The sequence below is a fragment of the Hemicordylus capensis genome, chromosome 6, assembly GCF_027244095.1.
Source record: "Hemicordylus capensis ecotype Gifberg chromosome 6, rHemCap1.1.pri, whole genome shotgun sequence".
Lineage (NCBI taxonomy): Eukaryota > Metazoa > Chordata > Lepidosauria > Squamata > Cordylidae > Hemicordylus > Hemicordylus capensis.
In genome coordinates this window covers 36855226-36863944 of record NC_069662.1, presented here as the reverse complement: position 1 = coordinate 36863944, position 8719 = coordinate 36855226, and positions in this window count along the sequence as shown.

Sequence of the window (8719 nt, the reverse complement as noted above, 5' to 3'; positions counted from 1 at the left end):
CAAATGAGCTAGCTAGCATATTGGGGATAAATGATGTGCCTTCTTGTGGTGCAATCCATACGATCCTTTCATGGTCATATGCATGCATAGAACATGCTATGCTCCTTTGCTACGAGAATCTCCTTTGCTACGAGAATCCTAAGCAGAGAGTCCCAATGAGCATCTCTTCTGCACATCTCGGATTAAGAGACAGTATGTCCCCCATCCAGGAAACTGTTGTGCTCCAAATTTCTTTTTAAGGATTAGTGCTGTGTTTTCTATGTCCTGGTCTACTGTTCTACAATGCATTCATGTTGGGTTCCTCTTCCTGCTATTCCCAAGGATAATTCACCAAAACATCCCCAAACTCTAATTACATCACAGAGAATATCAATAGCTGAATGAGATACTCGCAAACCCACATTCATGTCACTGTCGCTATAGCAATGAAGTAACTGTTTGAGGAAAGTGTCACATTTTTCCTAGTACAGTACAACACAATTGCTCTTTTGTTCAGAAAATTTAATATCCTTGCAAGCTGAAGAAAAATGACTTAGTCCAATTGGGCTTTAGAAGGATAGATGTCTCCCCTCACTTTCCTTAATCTAGGCTCTTTTCCAGAAAGCCACACCATTCAGAGAGAGGACATGAGAATAGTATTCAACTTTTATTCAGAATATATTTTAAATAACAAATATGTTAGATTATTGCAATCAAAACGGATCATATTCTGAACACAATACATACAAAAATGTTCACAGTAATCTGTATGCTATTTCTGAAAGTATTTGGAATCCTTCTAGACAGGGAACTGGAATGCCTGCAGGCAAATGGGAGCTGCAGACGGACTGGGGTGACCTGTCCTGCAGATATGTAGGTGTTCAAAAAACCTGAAGGGGAAAAATCCCTAAAGGAACCCCCCCCCAAAGCCCCTGTGTTAGTCAATGGGACTGAATGTTTGTAGCTCAGACAGTTCAGTTAACAGACAAGCAGGCGGGTGGAGGTGATACAACTCTGTGGTGAGGGTGGGAGGCAGGTTTGAAGAAAAGCATGGGAAATTTATCAGTCTTTAACATTCCCTCAAGACAGTCACAAGCCCTTCTCTTGCTTGGGGGAAAGTTGTGTACAACTTTTGTTTTCCTCACCCACGGGTCACCAGCCCTTTCACAGCTTTGTGTTTCTGAGGGGGGAAGGGTCTGAAAAGGAGCTGAGATTGACCACCAGCCCCCCAGCCCCACAAACACCCAGAAAACAGAAAAAAAATAGAAGTTGCATGTGAAGTAAGACAAAGTTAGAGCAGGCACCCCTGTCTTCGTTGCCAACATTTGGTTTTTCACCCTGCGCAGCCACAGGCTCAGGTAACACTTGCCCATTAGGAATATGCTGCAACATCTTCTTGTAGGTCCATTCCTGTAATTTTAAAATCAGTTCAAGTCATGTCTCCATACTCATTTCTTCTGTTCCTTATGCCAGGCATTCACTATCTCTGTACCTTATACTTCAGTGATACCTCCTTTTGTGATATTTACCTTTCCTTTTCTTGTTCAAGATTTCTTTTTTTTTTAAAGACGTGTGCACTTAAACTCAACTCATGCAACCCTCCAAGAGAAAAGCTGCTTTTCACTCATCTTCCAAACCAAAGGGCCACCTACTTGAGGAATGATGGTGGATTTACAGTCATCTTTCTGCCCTTTTATTTGTCTCCCTAGAATGAGAAACCCCCATTTGTTGAACTGAGATATTTTTGCCATGGTCAGCTTTGTCACGTATCTGACTGCTTAGAATCTACAGTACCTCATTTGTCTAGACGCTTTGCTTCTTTTTAAAGTCAACACACTTCACTTCTCTTTTTCTTTGTCATATTTGAACATTCAGCAACCTCAACTGTATTTTTCTGTTTTGTCTTTTCTAATTGTCAGCATTAATGATACATGCTTACGCTTGTAATTCTGTCAGCAGATCTATTCTACTGTCTTGCTCTGCCAGGCCTGCTAAACTTTGGCCCTCTAGCTGTTTTTAACTACAAATCCCATAATCCCCAGCCACTGTGGCCAATAGCCAGGGATTATGGGAGTCGTAGGCCAACATCTGCAGGAGGGTCGAAGCTGAGCAGGCCTGCTACACTGTCCTTATCTTATTCTAAATCTGTACTGATTATTGCCTATTTCTCTCCTATTAAATACCTTTTCCTGCAGGAAGTCAAATGGGGTGTATGTAACAAGTGGGTGATATTTATTACACACAGAAAACTGAGGGTGGTAGAAAGGGAGCCCTCTTATCTCCCAACCATTTTATTGTGGCATCATTCCATTTGGTCCCACCTCTCTACATCACAAAAACACACGTCTGATTTTAACACATGCTCACTCCCCATTCAGCTATTGCAGCTATTAGGAAAAGAAGCAAACGTGGAATACTGAATGCTTGGATTCAGTGTTCCCTTTAATATCTTTTATCTATGTGCAGAATGAGTTTTGTTCTGGGCGGCAGTATCAAGGCAGTGTGTGCACACTTGCATCCAAAATGGGGCCTTCCTGATTGAACCTGAGCGGGATCTAAGATTAGCTGAGCAGACATTAAAAAACCTGTGTGTGCACGCACATGTACACACCTTAGAGGGAACACTGCTTGGATTCCAAGTAGGGTTTACCATGGGTGAGGATGATGGAGCTGCAAGAAATACATTGATAGGCTGGAATTCAAACTTGAAGTCTGTAGCCTTCTAGAGGAGAGTGGAGCCTGCTGTGGAAGGGCAAGAGGCATTAATTCTAGGTAGAGTTTCCAAGGGCAACACTGGGAAGAGAACGGACAATGATGATTCTGAAGGGGTCACGTGTGTCTCATGTATGATGAGCAAGAGAAAAAGAAAGCTCATGGAGCAGTTGCTTACCAGTATTGCCAACAGAGGTGAATACATCTTTTTCCCCCAGGACAGGGCCATATTCAACACCATTAGGTGGGAGACAGACAAAGGGTGACTTCCCCAACCAGGATTAGAGTTGAAGATGTGATAAATTTCAGAAAGTAATTGCCACTGATTCTAGGACAATCTGAGAGACCTAGATTAACACTAGATGGTCTAACCAAAGGCCTAATTTGTAGTGGTGCTAATCATGGGATTGTGCTCAGATGGTTGAATATACTCTCCCATACAAAAGGTTCCTTCTACATAGAAAACTAGATGTCCAAGAAAATTACTGTAATGCACTCTATGTGGGGCTGCCCTTGAAGAATATTCAGAAACTGCAGCTAGTGCAAAATGTGGCAGCTAGGATTGTATCTAGAGCTATCTGCTGGGATCATATTGCTCTCATTCTGAAAGAACTGCACTGGTTACCAATTTGTTTCTGGGCCCAATTCATGGTGCTGGTTTTGACCTTTAAAGCCCTTAACCAATCAGCCTTCTGCTTGCTGCGCCACTGAAGCCAAATACAAAAAATGCTTCAGAACTAATACTTCAGGCAACCAGGTCAGGACAGAGAGGAGAGCTGGTCTTGTGGTAGCAAGCATGACTTGTCCCTGTAGCTAAGCAGGGTCTGCCCTGGTTGCATATGAATGGGAGACTTGATGTGTGAAAGCTGCAAGATATTTCCCTCAGGGGATGGAGCCGCTCTGGGAAGAGCAGAAGGTTCCAAGTTCACTCCCTGGCTTCTCCAAGATAGGGCTGAGAGAGATTCCTGCCTGAAACCTTGGAGAAGCCGCTGCCAGTCTGTGAAGAAAATATTGAGCTAGATGGTCTGACTCAGTATATGGCAGTTCCCTATGTTTCCTATGACAGGGGGGTGAATGCCCTCCTGACCTCACAAACCCCTCCTCCGCGCTCCCCCTGCTGTACCACCCAGGGCGTAACTAAGAGAGAGAGAGCCCGTGTTCACCCCTCTCTCTGGCGGCGCCTCAGAATGAGGAAGATAATGAAGGAAATAGGGAGGGGTGGAGCTGGGGCCCCCGGGGTTTTTTGCACCCATCTGCTCAATGGTAATTGCGACACCCCTGCATAGCACATTGCTACTGCAGCCCCTACCCAACCCTATGCCGCCTGAGAATGGAAGCCCAGCTAGGCTGCTAGTTGCGGGCTTCATCATTTCAATGGATTGTAATCCCTCCCTTCCCTTCCTCCAAGAAGCTGAGTGGCATCCCCCCCCCCCCACACACACACACTCCTTTCATCCTCACAAGAACCCTGTTGGGGGGTTGAGGCATGAGATCTCCCAAGCTGACCCATTTAAGACTCCCCACACAGCCCTGTGGGGCAGGTGAGGCTGAAAGACAGAGGCTGTCTCCAAAGCAGAGGGGTCCCCTCAATTTGGGCAGAGTGGACAATGCCCCTCATTCTTGTCAGCACCCCACTTGTGTCCCCCAAAACATACCATCTATATTCTGCTCTCTCTTACTTGCATGCAGCTTTCTTTTTCTTTTGTGCTTCCACCACTTGCCAATAGAGGGAGCCTCCTCTCGCTTCTTTCTTTTTAATACATTTAAAGACGCCTTGTCCTAAGTATTGCTGTTACAGGCAGAGTGGTGGGCTCCAGCACCCCTAACTAAAGCAATCTGCATCATTTGTCAGTGCCCAAAACGTATATTTAGCCACGGCGCCAATCCAAATGTGCCTCTTTTCTTTCCTGTTTTCCTGTGGGGGGCGCTGACACAGAACGCTCCAAGGAAATCAGAAATTAGAATAGGTTGACGGACAGCTGTTCTGTCCCGTCCCCAGCAAACTAGGCTGATAGACTCAGTCGTCTGATTTCCCACCTTGCAGGCTGGAGCTGTGAGATCCATCAGGAGGCCAGTTACTGGCTCTAAGAGCAGCCCTAGCAGCTGGAGAAAGCCAGAGGCTGTTTTGTTTGCTTATATTTTCTAATGGGCAGCAACACTAGCAATATTCTGAGAAGGATCAGTCTCAGGCCAAAAGATGGCTGGGCTGTTGCCATTCGGGAGAAGAGGGCACTCACAGAGAGCAGTTGCTGCAGAATAACAAACAAGGCGAGAGATTACCTGCAGCCGGCTTCGTGAGAAGGGAGGGAGCAGTAGTTCCCTTGTGGGTTAAACTTGCCTTCATAGTTTTGCTTTCTTAAGGACAGGCTGATTGGGGAAGGCAGGTGGCGGGGGGGAGAAGGGGTAAGAAAGCAGCGCTTACTATGTTGCTGTTAGGGGGAAATGGGGTTGGTTGGTTGGTTGGTTGGTTGGTTGGTTGGTTGGTTGGTTGGTTGGTTGGTTTTGGACAAGGCACCAGGGTGCAAGAGAAAATTTTGTTTTGACTCCAGCACATGCTTTCTCCCCACAACCCTTGCCCAGCTTCTCATGTGCAAATAAGGTCTTTGCCTTTTAAGGTAACACCCCCTTCCCTTTCCCTTTGGGTGCATCTCAACTGGAGATGGCTGAGGTTTAAAATGGATGTAAGCTAGGTGATGTAGTCTTCTCATCTGCTGCCTGTCAGGGAAGTTGCAGGGGGATGCAGTTGCTGTCAAGTTGAGTGCAAAGAGACATGAAGGGAGGAGAGCTGATCTTGTGGTAGCAAGCATGACTTGTCCCATTAGCTAAGCAGGTTCCGCCCTGGTTGCATTTGAATGGGAGACTACATGTGTGAGCACTGTAAGATATTCCCCTCAGGGGATGGAGCCGCTCTGGGAAGAGCAGAAGGTTCCAAGTTCCCTCCCTGGCTTCCCCAAGATAGTCCTGCCTTCAACCTTGGAGAAGCTGCTGCCAGTCTATATAGACAATACAGAGCTAGATGGACCAATGGTCTGACTCAGTATATGGCAGTTTCCAATGTCCCTGTGTTTATTTTCAACAGAGGAAAGATCAGCAGCTCTTCCTCCAAGTGAGCTGTGTTTGGGATCAGGTTGGATGAAAGACGGAAGGAGTTGGAAGGAGCCTCCAGCAGGACAACAGGGCAAACAGAAAGTGCTTGGTTCCTCCTCACTGTTCCCTCCTCCTGGAAGCAATTAAAGATGAGAGCTCTTCCTGCTAATAAAAGTAATCCAGACCTCATCGCTGGTCTGATCGATGTGCTACTCTGGCTGCCTTCCCTAAGGACAGTGTCCTTCCCCTGTTGGAAAAAGAGCTGAGAAACCACGGGAGAGGAGGGTTGTTTTTCATGATTGTTGCTGGGCCCATGTGCAGAGTTAAGCTGTTGTGACAGATTTTGACTGAGTTATGAGCAGTAGGCATTCATTGAATATAAAACCAAGAAAGTACTTAAACATTACAATACGCAGCCTGGTAGGCTGGTAGTGGTTCACATCAAAAGCAAGCTATCCTCTCAACTGCCCAATAGAGATCCCCTGCTGATAACAAACAAGGCAACATTCCTCAGGGGATTACTGTACTTGTGAAAGTGAAAAATCCTTCCAGCTAGCCTCCTGTGATCTTCCTCTCTTAATCCAAGTCCAGTGGTTGAACAGAATAGTGACTGCACATTTTGCTCCATAACTCCGCTTCTACAAGGGCTAGAGCTTAGCTTTAAAAAAAAAAGAAATTAATATCTGGGCGAATCCAGGTGGGCTAAGCAATCTGGGTGAGATGCTTGAAATCTGGGTGAAACCTGAAACTCGGGGGGGGGTGGCATGGCAACTCTAGCCTATTGCTACCCCTGACTCCACTGCCCACCCCCCACCCCGGTCTCCAACCAGCATCCACTGGCTCTTCTTGTTTCTCTTTAACAGCCGGTGATGCTATGTGGGGAGGAAGGTGTTGATGGTGTAAACACTGGAGAGAGTCAGAACAGGGACCTGTGTTTACAGTTAATAGATTTTGCCCCCCAAATAACTGTCCCCGCAAACACCTTTGAAAGTGTACCTTTACATTTCTGGCTACAGACCTGCTATGGTTGAATGGTCCACTTAAAGATACTTAGTGGTGCAAATTGTTTTCAGAAAAGCAAAGGCGAGAATAAAAACATATTCCCAAACATAAATACACTTCATCTTTTGAATGAATTAACAAAAACCGGGGGGGGGGGGGTTGGAGAGGCAAGGATAAGAAATTGGAATCCATTAATGTGTCTAGAGCTTCACATTGGCCATTGAGCTGCTGAAAGCAATCTGAATGCAGCACACTGAATTCCTTCATGCTCCATGTGCAAGCAGTGGTTATAGGTAAGCAAGGTGATAGGACAAGGTGTAAACACTAGTTGTAGAATCCAAAGGAAAGAGTTGTGGTATGCAAGGATAAGGCAGTGGAGTGGAATCAGGAATATTAATAGTCTAATGGAATAGACATTATTTATAGAAAGGCAAGTGCAGTCTGCCTTCAGGGCTCTTGCTGCTGGCTGTTTGTTAGCCCCGCCTCTACTTCAGGACCGGAATAAAAGTAACTAAAGCTCCATTCAGAAGCTGGCCTGGATCAAGGAATGGGTTAACAGAGCATCACACTAGTCAACATGAGCAAGATTATTTTTTTTTAACTTGTCACCTGCAGGCTAAAAGCATGGCTTGTCCCCCAGGCGTTACCATTCAGCTGCAAAGCTGAACACTAAGAATATGGTTGAAGAGTCTTTAGAACAAACTATGTTTCCAAGAAAGCTGGCAAAAGTGATGGCCACCACTCACTAAAAAAAACACCTCACCAGGATTTTATGGTTAGACACCACAAAAGATTTGCCAGGTGTTTTATGTGTGTATGTGGGTGGGTGGGTGGGTGGGTGTGGTAGGGCTCCTATCAGCAGGATGATTCTACAGGGTAAAGTGCAGTCTGTAATAGAATGCAGATGTTGGTTTTATTACCTGAACATATATCCAGAAGCTCAGATAATTTTTAGCTATTGATTTTGAGCTACAGATTCCCCCCGCCCCGGCTTCTGTACTTTTAAACAACAGTCTAATAGGCAGGTGTCCAGCAGGTATAGGGTTTCATCCTCCAAAGGGGCAGTGATAGGGAGGATTTACTTATTGAACTTCTGCCTGCAAGGGGAAAGATGGCAACTTTACCCAGTGCATCCATTCAGTTGGCTGATTATATAAGAAAAGCTATCTACAGAACATAGGAACATAGGGAGCTGCTATATACCAAGTCAGACCATAGGTCCATCTATCTCAGTATTGTCTACTCTACACAGATTGGCAGCGGCTTCTCTAAGGTTGCAGGAAGGAGTCTCTCTCAGTCCTATCTTGGAGATGCCAGGGAGGGAACTTGGAACCTAGGTGCTCTTCCCAGAGCGGCTCCATCCCTAAGGAGAATCTCTTACAGTGCTCACACATCAAGTCTCCCATTCATATGCAACCAGGGCAGACCCTGTTTAGCAAAGGGGACAAGTCATGCTTGCTACCACAAGACCAGCTCTCCTCCAGAAAACAAAGTGTTAATGGAACTGCCCTGGGGTGATTGGTAAACACCCCAAAATTGCATTTGGGCTTTGTGAGGGGGAATTAGCTCAGAGTGGAGCAGGTCCACAGAGAAAAGAGGCTCTTGGATTTAGGAGAGAAGAGGCAGGGATAGAGGGGGCCCAGCTTGGGGTGCAGCAGCTATCATACAACCTCATTTCTTCCTTCAGTAGTGGATGCACCCTCATGGCTTGGGAATGATCAACAGACCTCTTTCCTTAGGGGTGGACCAGGGAGCAGCAAGTAGCAAAGAATCAAGGGAGTTAGATAGCGTGTCTGTTCTCATGAAGGGTGTCTGTTCTCATGAAGCCAGCTCCAGGTGTTAGCAAGGAAGGCAGTGCGGATCAGGTCCAGCAAGGGAACCAATCTAAGGCCTGGCAGCAAGGGAGGCCCACAGAGCAAAACACAGCTAAGTGGTATAG